Source organism: Orbicella faveolata, unplaced genomic scaffold, assembly GCF_042242905.1.
Source record: "Orbicella faveolata isolate gen_17 unplaced genomic scaffold, um_ofav_v1 contig_24, whole genome shotgun sequence".
Classification (NCBI taxonomy): domain Eukaryota; kingdom Metazoa; phylum Cnidaria; class Anthozoa; order Scleractinia; family Merulinidae; genus Orbicella; species Orbicella faveolata.
The window spans coordinates 12035027-12047500 of NW_028301552.1; the positions used below are offsets into that span (position 1 = coordinate 12035027).

General features: G+C 40.2%; 1 pseudogene across 1 annotated transcript in view; it reads right to left on the minus strand.

The window, feature by feature from the left end:
• Positions 1-602: 602 nt before the first annotated feature.
• Positions 603-12474, minus strand: part of LOC110043217 (uncharacterized) — a 27855-nt pseudogene continuing 15983 nt past the window's right edge. The window contains exons 9-11 of the transcript XR_016208150.1: positions 9026-9088; positions 6914-7027; positions 603-4213 (exon numbers count right to left, since the gene is read on the minus strand). The product of XR_016208150.1 is annotated as an uncharacterized LOC110043217 (transcript). The remainder of the gene's footprint in view (positions 4214-6913; positions 7028-9025; positions 9089-12474) is intronic.

The window sequence follows — 12474 nt, forward strand, 5'->3', positions numbered from 1 at the left end:
AGAAGCTTCCCAAACGGAATGGCGCGAACCATTTGATTTTCCAACTGGAATTTGCGGTTTTCCCATGTAACCTGGATTGGATCTCTGATGTTGTTCTTCATCGGATTCTTCATTGTCAGAAGAAAGCGCCTTGCCGTTCGCCATTTTTGAGCTAGTTGTACCATATTTGGAATATTAACACAGAATACCCATTCTGGAAATGCAGTTACATCCGGCATATCCATATTTGGAATCTATCAACACAACATACCGAGCAAAACGCAAGACTGTTTCTAGTGAACTTCTTATGAGTTTCCAGAGAAAACGTGTTAAAATATCAATTACTTATGGATGTGACTTCGAAATAGTGAAAATATGCCAAAAATATGCTAGCTTTAAGAAAAGATGCTGTAAAGTTGCTCACTCTCCTAAAAGTTGCTCAGTATTGAAAAAGTTGCTCAAAATCGTAAAAGTTGCTTAAAAGTTGCCGAGCAGAATCTATCTAGGCCTAGTATGCTTTCGTTTGAATATTACGAACTCGAGATTTCTACGAAGGAGTAGTTGACGAAGCTGAGGGCTGGATCTCCAAAACGTGTAACATACCGCTGAACAGTGCTCACCTCTTCCAGATTAAAGATACCTTTATTACAACAATTCACTCTCATTTATACATTACATGTACATCTTTTGAAACATTATCGTGGTATAACAACTGTTGCGAATAGAGACCAATAGAGTAATTTCCTTTACGTATCAGGGCTTGTGTATTTCTCAGTCCTAGCTAGTTACGTAAATACAGATTGTCACAAACACATGAAACAACACATTAAAACTCGGATAAACATAGAAAAATTGTCTATTTACGTCGTTTATTAAACATACGATAAACTAATACATGCAGATACAATTCTGCAAACATTTTTACATGAATGACAAACAATACAGCAATAGGCCAATTTCGATATATTAAAATTCAGCTTGATAGTGAGGCCTAGATGACATAAACAAAAAGAAATGAATAAACATGGTCATTGAATTTCCATTGTTTATGTCTTCTAAGCCTCGCTGCCAAGCTGAATTTTAAAATATCGAAAGTGGTCTACTCTCGGTTGTTCCCAGGAGTCCTCGGCTTAGTTTCGTCTGGAAAGAGAGAGGTCCAGAGACTAGGCTGACCTTCACTATACTTGTTTCTATTTTAAGCCCCGGAACTTTTTTCCCCGCTAACTCAACAGTACATGCTTGCCTTAAACCGTCAAACCGGGAAAAATTTTAGCGATTACTTGTGTAATTTTGCCAATCAGATCTCAACTCCGAATTCATAGTGTAACGGCTGAAGAAAGGACAAAATATTAGAAAATTCCATTGCAGTGGAGATGATTAAAAAACTTAACTACTTTTGGACTTCCGAGTGGTAAGAAATTTTGAAAGCGAAGCAATTCGTATCTTACTTAAAAGCCAGTTGGTCTCGAATTACATGTCACATACAAGATCTGTCAGTGTTCATTCAAAAACAAAAACTCTAAATAGGCTTCTCAACGGAATATCATGGAAACAAAATCATTCTCAGTGCTGTGTTGGATTCAAGCGCCTTAGCTAGACCTGCTGTACCAGCATAACCAATGTCATTTGTAACTCCATTTCAACACTGTCAGTGTTGTGTTGGATTTAAGCGCCTCAGCTAGACTTGCTGCACCAGCATCACCAATGTGAAAGTTACTCAATTTCAACACTGTCAGTGTTGTGTTGGATTTAAGCGCCTCAGCTAGACCTGTTGCACCAGCATCACCAATGTTATTGTCAGACAATTTCAACACTGTCAGTGTTGTGTTGGATTTAAGCGCCTCAGCTAGACCTGCTGCACCAGCATCACCAATGCGATTCCCTGACAATTTCAACTCTATCAGTGTTGTGTTGGATTTAAGCGCCTCAGCTAGACCTGCTGCACCAGCATCACCAATGCGATTCCCTGACAATTTCAACACTGTCAGTGCTGTGTTGGATTTAAGCGCCTCAGCTAGACGTGCTGCACCAGCATCATCAATGTGATCGTAAGACAATTTCAACACTGTCAGAGTTGTGTTGGATTTAAGCGCCTCAGCTAGACCTGCTGCACCAGCATAACCAATGTCATTGCTAGACAATTTCAACACTGTCAGAGTTGTGTTGGATTTAAGCGCCTCAGCTAGACCTGCTGCACCAGCATCACCAATGCCAATGCGAGACAATTTCAACACTGTCAGTGTTGTGTTGGATTTAAGAGCCTCAGCTAGACGTGCTGCACCAGCATCACCAATGTCATTGCTACCCAATTTCAACACTGTCAGTGTTGTGTTGGATTTAAGCGCCTCAGCTAGACCTGCTGCACCAGCATAACCAATGCCAATGCAAGACAATTTCAACACTGTCAGTGTTGTGTTGGATTTAAGCGCCTCAGCTAGACCTGCTGCACCAGCATCACCAATGCGATTCCTTGACAATTTCAACACTGTCAGTGTTGTGTTGGATTTAAGCGCCTCAGCTAGACCTGCTGCACCAGCATCACCAATGTCATTGTAGCACAATTTCAACACTGTCAGTGTTGTGTTGGATTTAAGCGCCTCAGCTAGACCTGCTGCACCAGCATCACCAATGTCATTGCGAGACAACTCCAACTTTGTCACGGTTGTGTTGGATTTTAGCACATCAGCTAGAACAACAACGTTTGCAGCATCAATTTTACCACGACATCTTCGCAGCGTTTGACGTTGAAGAAATGAGCCAAGCTCACGGGCCAAATCCGCTTGAAAACTGCTGTTGTCTTGTTTACATTCTCCAACGCACTCCAATGCAACTGGCAACCAATCATCGGTATCATCGCCATCGTTATCATTGCCATCGCTTTCATCGCTATAATCGCTATGGGCATCACTATCATCGCTATCATCCTGGTTCACCTCTCGCATGATACATTTCGTTAGGGCTACTGCTTCTTCCTTGCATCGTGCTGCTAGCAGGCCACATGTGAATAGAAGCACCTCTTTCAGCTCACGAGCAAATCGTTCTTCAGCAACTATTTGGGCGGGAATGATTTCTTTTTCGATAAGCTGATAATAAAGATAGAGGGCTGCAAACCATTCTTGAAAACTCTTATGTAGAAAGCTGTATTGCCGGCTTGATCTTAGTTTACTGCCTCCGGTCTGAACTGACAAAAATCCGAATCCAGGTAAGTCGTCTGCATGATTTTGAAGCTCACTTTCCTCAAAGTCCAACTTGTCTTCAAGTAAACCATTCAATGCTATTCGGCCAAGATGTTTCAGTTGAGGGTAATACACTTCGATGAGATCCGCGTTCACTTCTGGCAATCCTGTCTTTCTTCTATATCTTCTAAGGATACATTGTATTATTTCCACGTACAGTTGCGTTCTACGTTCTGGGAAAACACCTCGATACTCTTCACAAACAAGGCAAAGGAGTGCAACGTTTAGAGGGTTGGCCGCCATGTCTTTTAGATTTTCATCGCTTTCCAGCTTGGACAAGAGCTTTTGGGCCAAATTCTTCGATGTTTTGAAGTACTTGAAGATAAACTTCCTTGCATCTTCTTGGGTAAAACCTTCAATTTCCAGCAGGGTGTCACTGTGTATTCGGACCTTAATTCCAGCCTCGTGCCTTGCAGTCGCAACCAAGTGACATTTTGGAAGCACTCTGCCCTGAATGATTTCTGCGAACACTGACAATTTACTAGTGGGAACCTCATCCAATCCATCGAGTACTAGCAAAACGTCAGACTGATTCCGGCGGATGAATTTGAAGAATCTATCTCTTACGTCTTTTCCAACTTCTCGAGGCAGAAGTTGATCATCAATGGCCTCCCACAGGTCAGACTGCATATCACGACACTTCAGCAACAGCACTGTTTCGAACCTTGGGAAGCAACCTTCTTGTTGTTGCTTTCCTGTAGCCCAGTCGTATACCAGCTTTTTGCAGTAAGTCGTTTTTCCCATACCAGGCTTTCCTTCAATTAACACTGTTCTTGGTTGTGAACATTCGTCATGTGGTTTAAAGATCCCAGACATGTTCACAATGTTGTTTGTCGCTGTTCCCCTGGTTTTTTTCCTGCTGACCACTTTGAGTCTGGTAAAAATATCATCAAGACTAAAGTGAAACTCTTCACACCAAGGAAACGGTGCAAGCCATCCCTCGCGGACTTTGTAGAATTGGCGAATTCCGTCAATAAGCTCAGCTGGATCAAAAACATCTAGAAGTAATTAAATAAAAGCTACGTAAGTACATTGTCAATCCAAAGTAAGAAATATGGAAACAATTGACTAGACACAGATTTTTTGAAAAAGAAAACGGTATTGAACCGATGTATAATTTTTGTAATACGACAGTGACTTTGTAATACTGCTGTGCCTCGCTTCCTCTGTCAGTTTTGATTTTAAAAGTTTTATTTATTTCCTATTTTATTTACAACTGTGATAGTAGTGACAGTGGTGACAGCGGTGAGCAGAAGCCAACCATTTTGAAAATTTTGTGGCCATGTCAGCTTATAACCCTTTTGATAGCTAACTATTCACATCAGTCTCGTATAAGATTTGGAGAAAAATGCCGACCACGGAAGGTCAAACGAAATGTGCAAACACACAACACCCACCTAAACAAACGCCATAACTTAAGACAAACCAAACCTCCAAGGCTCAAACTCATTAAACAAACCAAAACCAATTTAATCCAAAACTCAAAAGGCCCTTATACATTACATACTCCAAGGTATTCAATATCAACACAACAGTAAGGAAAAAGAACATTAAGTAAAGGGGAACTAAGAAAACCATACCACGAGTACAAACCGAGGATAAGGAATGTAGATTAATAATAGGCTACCGTCCCTTGGGGGAACAGACAGGAACAAAGAAATAATAAAACGTAAAACAAAAGGGCAACGAAGAGAAAACCAAAAATACAAAGAAACCACCCAAGGGATGGTAGCCTGAGCATCAGCAATCCGGTTGGGGCATTAGACACCCTTTCAAGCTACCAATGGGAAAAAAAGAAATTGAGGACCCAAGCCCAGTAAACATATAAAAGATAAATAATGAAAGAAAGGGTTCAAAACACACTGGGAAAAAAAAAACATAAAGGGGAACTAAGACAACAATACCATGAGTACAAACCGAAGACAAGGAATATAGTTGAATCATAGGCTGCCATCACTCGGGGGAACATATAGGAACAATGAAATAATAAAACAAAAAACAAAAGGGCAAGGAAGAGAAAAACAAAAATATAGAAAAACCGCCCAAGAGATGGTAGCCCGAGCTCCAGTAAGCCGGCTGGGGCATTAGACACCCTTTCAGGCTACCATAGGGAGAAGAAAGAAATTTAGGACCTAAGCCCAGCAAACATATAAAAGATACATAACGAAACAAAAGTGTCTATATAACACAATGGGAAATATAAACTTAACAAAACAAAGCAGCTTTCTGCAAAACAAAGCAGCTAAGTTGATATTAGATAGATCACTTCAATCCTCATCCACTGATGCATTAACAGTCTTGAGATGGCTGAATCTCGAAGAACGTAGGAAATGTCATCGATGTATATATGCATACAAGTGTACTAATGGCCAACTCAATCAATCCTTGGACATTGTAAGAAAGAGTGATATGCACTCCTACAATACTCGCAATAAAGATACTATAAAGCTCCCCAAAATCCAATACAATTGGGGAAAACAACGTTCACGGTACCACTGTTTGAAAGACTTCAATGAGTTAGAGAGAACTGTAAGAAACTCAGCAAGTTTGCCAATTTTTAAGAAGTGTCTTTTTTCTGCTTTTTATAACTAAATATCTTTTTTTTTTAATCTCTGTAGTGTATATGTTGTAAATATTTATTTATTTCGGTTTTAGCTCTAATTTATAGATTTTAATTGTATCATTATATAGTATATATCTAGTATTAGGACCTCTATGTAAACCACTTTTAGTGATGGAGCTTCCTAATAAAAGATTGTTACTACTAACAAGGTGTTTTCGCCTTCCGAACGCTGCTAACGCACATTGGGGAATAAAATGGAATAAAAATCTTCTTGGCTTCTCAGCCCACATTGCGGGCGGAACATGACAAAGCTGTGTACAAGCACGTGAAAGACGAAGAACGTGCCAAACGAAATACAAAAAAAAAAAACGGGACGGAAAGAAAAGCACGCAAACGGCAGCAACCAACGAAGCAAAACGAAAAACAAAGGGAGGGAAACAGTAAAAACAACTAGGAGAGGCAGCGAGATAGTGAGAAGCCGAGGTACACAACAAGAACACAAGCGAAACATACGAACTGACCTGGAACGGCCGAAGCTTGAGCAACTTCATCCGCCATAGCAGCAAATTACTAGAGCGAGCAAAGGATGAGGTGCTTCGAGCACGCTAGTTACGTGAAAGTGATATGAATACATTAGGGAGTCGGATCTTATACTCGCTCCGCAAGGGACTGGTGCGAATAGTACTTACTGCAGCGGACCATTTAGCTTGTTCTTTCCATCTCATTTGCAATCCAGGAAATACCTTCCAATACACCAGCGTACGGAAGAAGATTTCAACCAGACCTGTCCCACAATATCTAACTGCAGTAAACTAGACTGTTAACAGCCTCTCATTTTTTCAACGCACGCGATTGAAGGAAAAAGCGAGCACGTGCGCAAAGCACGAGGGGGTTGGGCGGGGAAGCGAGCGAAGGGAACAAAGAACATTTATCTCGCTCCCCGTCTCATTTTGTGCTGGTGTCCAGTTCTCTCGCGATTCTACCCGTGCGTTCAACGATCGAATAAAAAAACGAGAAAACAGACGGCTGTGAAAAGTCAACATCAAGCCTGTGCGCAACTTTCTCCGATTTTCTAGTTTAGGACAAGAGGTAGCCAGGCTAACTACATCTCCCAGAAAATATCAGTAGACCTTACCTTCCATCCTTGGTTTCTTTTTTACAGGGGGAAGTCGGTTTATTAAAGCATCCAAATCTACCTTCATGTTTTCCACTACAACTTTCAACTCCACGACTTTGTCCCTGGTGTTTTCTATGAATAAATATTTAGTTTTGATTAAGCGAAATCCAGACAGTCTTTACATGACCGCTATTGGTTGTGGTCACATCAAGGCTCTTTACTAAAGCAAGGACAGAGTTAACTTCTTTTTAAATTTAAACATATCGAAATATATGTTTGCCCTAAGAATAAAAAGGACTCATCTACGGGCTTCACCAGCTATTTGTATAATCAGTGGAATTATTCTCGCATTTTGATTAGTTCTTACGAAAGATCAATTGGAAGAACAACGAACACATGACGTCATCAACATTTCTTTGTTTCCTTATCATATAAAGCGAGTAAATTCCATGTTCCCGTGCGTCTGTTAGGCCCGGTTTATACGTCGCATTTCTGCCGCGTCGAATTCAATTCAATTGAGTGCGGCAGAAAGGCGACTGTCGATTCATACGTCGCACTTGTGTCGCACTTAATTCAGCGTGAATACTGACTGGTATGTCGGCCAGTGGAAAAGGTTTTAAACGTAGAGTATTCAATATGGCGGACGAAGATACTGAGCGACGAAGGATTTTAATTTTGCGAAAAATTGTCCGCCAGTGAAACGAGAAGGAGAAGGCTGACAATGCAGCAGTATGTGCTGCAATATTTTCAGGTTGCATTGGGTCGAGAATGGATTCTTTTTCTTTGGCGAGACCAAATTTACGCATGGTCAATACTTAGCTCTTATTAACCGAGCAGGAGGTCTGTATGGAAGAATCTTGACCGAGGTCGTGAGTACAGACCGAACGCAGTGAGGTCTGTACACACGACCGAGGTCAAGATTCTCCCATACAGACCGACTTAGCTCGGTTAATAAGATGTTTATTATATGGCAAACAAGAAAAATTTAAATCGTTTAATGAAACTGGTTTGCTGACATTTTGCTTGCAAACGGAGATGAGCTCAACTTAAACCTGCCGAAATTTGCTCGTCCTCTTTACTTTTTTTTGTCATCAGGCTTTTTGGCACTTCCATAAATGATTGAGGAAAAAATAAAAGGAAACGGTGAACATTTTTGTATTTTAGTTTGCTACTTTTTCAACGCAAAATGAAACCGGTCTAGATGCCGGTCTAGATGGGAAAATCTAGACAGCGGTCAGTATCGATTTCAGCCAATCAAATTCGTGAATTCGGTAGTTCCCAGTCCTTGTGAGACACAGCCATATAATAAATTGACATAATGTATGCTTTAGATTCGACACGGCAGAAATTCAACGTTTTGAATCGGAGTCGCATCTCTGTCGGATAATGCGACAAGACCAGCCGAACGTGCGCAGAATGCGGCAGCCGATTCAGACGTCGAATTTCTGTCGAATTTAATTCGTTGATTTGAATTCGACACGGCAGAAATGCGAGGTATGACCGGGCCTATTAGCCATAACGACATAAGGAAAAATCAGTTTTCTCCTTAAGTTGTTGTGTTCATGCTGTTATGTTTTGATAGTGTCATTATGTTAGGATGTTCACAATGCAAACTCGACGACATAACGTCCTTCTCATGTCGTTATGTCGCAAGCAAGAACCTAATAGGCTTAAGTGGTATTAAAAGTACACACAGGCAAAAGTAGGAAGAGCTCCTTTTAGATCTGAAACAATCATTTTACTTCTCTTCTGCGGAAATACTTTTCTAGTACGACAAGTCACTTTTTCGAACGGTGTGCTAAGATTTTCCCGTAAAGGTTAAGTCTGCATACGAGCCAAGTATCCCATCAGGTCGGAGCTTATCCCGGTTTCTGTACCATGAAGCGACTAGGAGTATTTCTACTCCCCCCTGGATGGGATGCTAGTCCATTGCAGGGTTACACCCAGCATTAAGTTCGGCGGTACCCATTTATACACCTGGGTGGAGAGAGGCACTGCAAGTGTAAAGTGCCTTGCCAAGAACACAACGCAACGTCCCCGGGCAGGGTTGGAACTCAGACCGCTCGATCCGAAGACGGCCACCGCGCCTCCCACTAGATTACCTCTTAAAACAACTAATTAAATCTCTACCTTCATTCAACTTTTCGCTGATGGTTCGTATTTCCCTTTTCATCTTCCGGAAATCATCTCTCTCTGTGGATAAAGCGTGGTACATAAGTTTGTGTTGACTGTCGAAGTACATTTAAGTCAATCCAGAGAAACAAGAAAGTTATGTTTACACAATCTAGTACAGCAGGTTCTTGTCATCATTTCACGAAACCTGTAAACAGAGCAAGTAGAGAGTCCGCCAAAACTAGACCTGGCGGAGTGAGTGCATGACGGACAGAAAATGGACTTTATAACATTTTCGAGTATACAAGTTTACTCCTAAGCCCATGACAGGTGCATGGTTAATAAATCCATTTAACTACCACAATTTTCACAAGAAATGCAGTTATTAACCGTTGAATCTGTTTTTTGGCTGCCATAACGCTAAATGGGTCTTAATGGTGCTGCAAAAGCGATTCTATTAGATATCAAGGACCTCATATATGGTCGAAACTAGATAGTTAATTGAAAGGCTCCTCGAATATTGAATCTTATAAAGAAAACATTAGGAAAAAAGACCTAACGTCACTCTTAAACAACAACAATAGCTGCTGCAACCTCTGCAATTCTTAAAGACTACCTCTTATATACCCATTGTTTTATTGTACAATTTATACATGCTACATATTTTAATTGTATATACATTTTATTATTATTCCTTATTTGTAAATAATATTTTTTTTTTCTGTTGTGTCCCCAATTAGTTGTGAAAACTAAATACATTGACACATTAATAAAGCTTTTACTTACTTACTTACTTACTTACTTACTTCTGGCTAGAAGGTAGATTTTCCTGAAGATTAGGTACAAAAATGTACAATATCTTTATTTAGCGCATGTGTATAAGCCAAACTTTGGAAAATTTGCTCCGTCAGAATGCAATCGATATCCAAAACGGACAGTTGTGCGAATTGATCTATCTTAGCTCTGTTAACTGCTTATCAAGAATACCTGGTGACATTTAAATTGATGACGTCACAAGTGGTACAAAGAGCACGACCCCATATAGACGCATATGTGCGCTTGGTAGTTAAAAGATCATAATTCGTGTTTCTATATTAAACAATTAGGTTATGAGCTCAAGATTCCTATTTAAACAATAGAGTGTTTCTGTCGAGGAACTATTGGCTGATAGTTGGTGGCCCCCCAGAAATTTGATGTTCTTAAAACAAATATGCGAGTTTTAAGAACATCAAATTTCCAAGGGGCAACCATCAGACCGATAGTTCCGAGACATAAACACTCTATTGTCTTAATTGTTCACCATTAAATTTTCTTCTACGCGCCAGTTCAAAAATCATACGGAATTATTTTTAACTTTTTGAGACGAAAGCCGTGAAAGCCAAATGTAAAATTCCAAAAGGAAAACAGACAAAAACGTACTTAATACAATTTCAATTGTTTATTTTTTTTATAAGTTCGCTTGTTTACAGAAAACTTTTTCACGGACGAGTACTATCCATCCGGGTATTTTCCTCGGACGGGCACTATGGGCTGATGGTGTCTCTCTGCGAATGAACACTATCGCGTGACGTGATCAGTTTAAACCAATAAGAATCGGAGAAAATTTAGTCGCGAACTATCACGCGATAGACATCGTTTTAATATAATTCTACTATTCGTTCAAAACCAGGAGCCATAATCGGGGACGGAGACCGGAAGTCTTATGATCCGCGCGCACCTATGATATGGGAATGATATGGTACAATTTTTCTATTTTTAGAACAAATTGCCCCACCATGACGACATATATCCACGCGGATCCATGCACATGTCGGGGGTTCTCGCGTGGATGTTGTCACGTTCCGTGATCAAATGGTGAGAGCTCCGAGATTCCCTTGCAGACTTTTCACAGCGATGGCAGGGAATAAGGCAATGAATAAGATCCAGGGCTCTTATATATAGGTTTTATATAGGTTTATGCTCTGGAAAAGGTGAGTTTTTCAGGGTCGAAAACAAGACTTCAATTTCGCGCTGTAAATGAATAATATCTGCTCGCGCTAGTTGAACGCGTAAGCTTTTGCGTTTGTTCTGTAAAGAAAAATTATGAAAGAAAACTCTTTACTCTGGTATCGAGCTAATTTGAGAGTTTCTCAAACAATGCTTAATCATAACCAGAACCTGTTTTTGATAGTTTCTTATTGTTTCTGTTTGTTTGGCGAGTTTGCAAAAGTTTTTGAGTAGCTCATTTGCATAGTGTAGCGCGTGCACTTTCAAGTCCGACAAATCTTGACAAAGATTTCTTTCGTTGTCTTTTGTGTTGAGATGCTGCAATAATTTTTACCAACGCCAAAAGGCTACTAACATCATGTGTGTTTCTTTAACACGGTGAAATTTTACACTGCGAAAATAAAATAGACAAGGAGTTTTGATAACTCAACCAACAAAATCGAAATCGTTGTTCATCGTAACTTTGCTGATTATTTCTGCTGTATTCACATATTTTCAGCTAGGCTTTTAATATGTTCTCAAACATTTATCAACCTTAAACATATTTAAAAACTAGAGATATTATCTGAGTTCGATGTAAGTTTTCACACGAAGGTGCGGGAGTGCAATTTGTCATGTTTTACTGACCGTACAAAACACGCATCGGCGGGCGCTCTTATTTATCGACAACAGACAATTTGTTGGATTTTTACACAAAGAAAACTGAGCAGTATCTACAGATATAAACTTATTGTCACCTACTGGGCCTTGATAAAACATCAAGCGTTGCCTACTATTCAGGCGAAACTCAAACTTGCAATTATTTTTTTTACTTTTCGGTCGCGATCGACTGGCGAAATCCTCGCAAGCGTGTGACAAGAGGAGGGAAACTTTGAAGTCCTGAAACGCTACTAGATCCAACTATATCCAACTAGTTTTTTGTTGTGTTATGGAAAAGCTGTTAACGTTCAACATGTGTGAAACTTCAGTAGAGTGGAGTAATGTGGAGCTCTTGTAAAAGATGCTGCGGAACACAACTTGGTCAGTGATATAAAGCGGCACATAACTAAATATTGACACTGTCTCACTTCACTCAAACTGGAGAAGCTTACGACGAAAACACTGAAGCAAAATTCCAACAGACATGAACGTATTGAGTTGTGGGCCAAAAGTACCAAAACATTTTGGGAATTTCGGACGCCATTTCCCCGCGCTACATCCGCAAAAATCCTCGCAGCGTGTACGCGCGTGTACCGCACATGATGGCGCAATTTGTTCTAAAAATAAAAAAATTGTCCCATATCATGGAGACAGCTCCAATACTAGAAATAGCGCGCGCTTACGGTCTCCGTCCCAGATTATGGCTCCTGTTCAAAATTTTATCTAAATCATTTTCACAGACACTTCGAAAACGCAAAGAAACGGCCGTCATTTAAATAACAAGCGCACACTAGTCACTATATCTACTTAAGGACGGTGCCTACTTTTGTTAGTGCGCACAA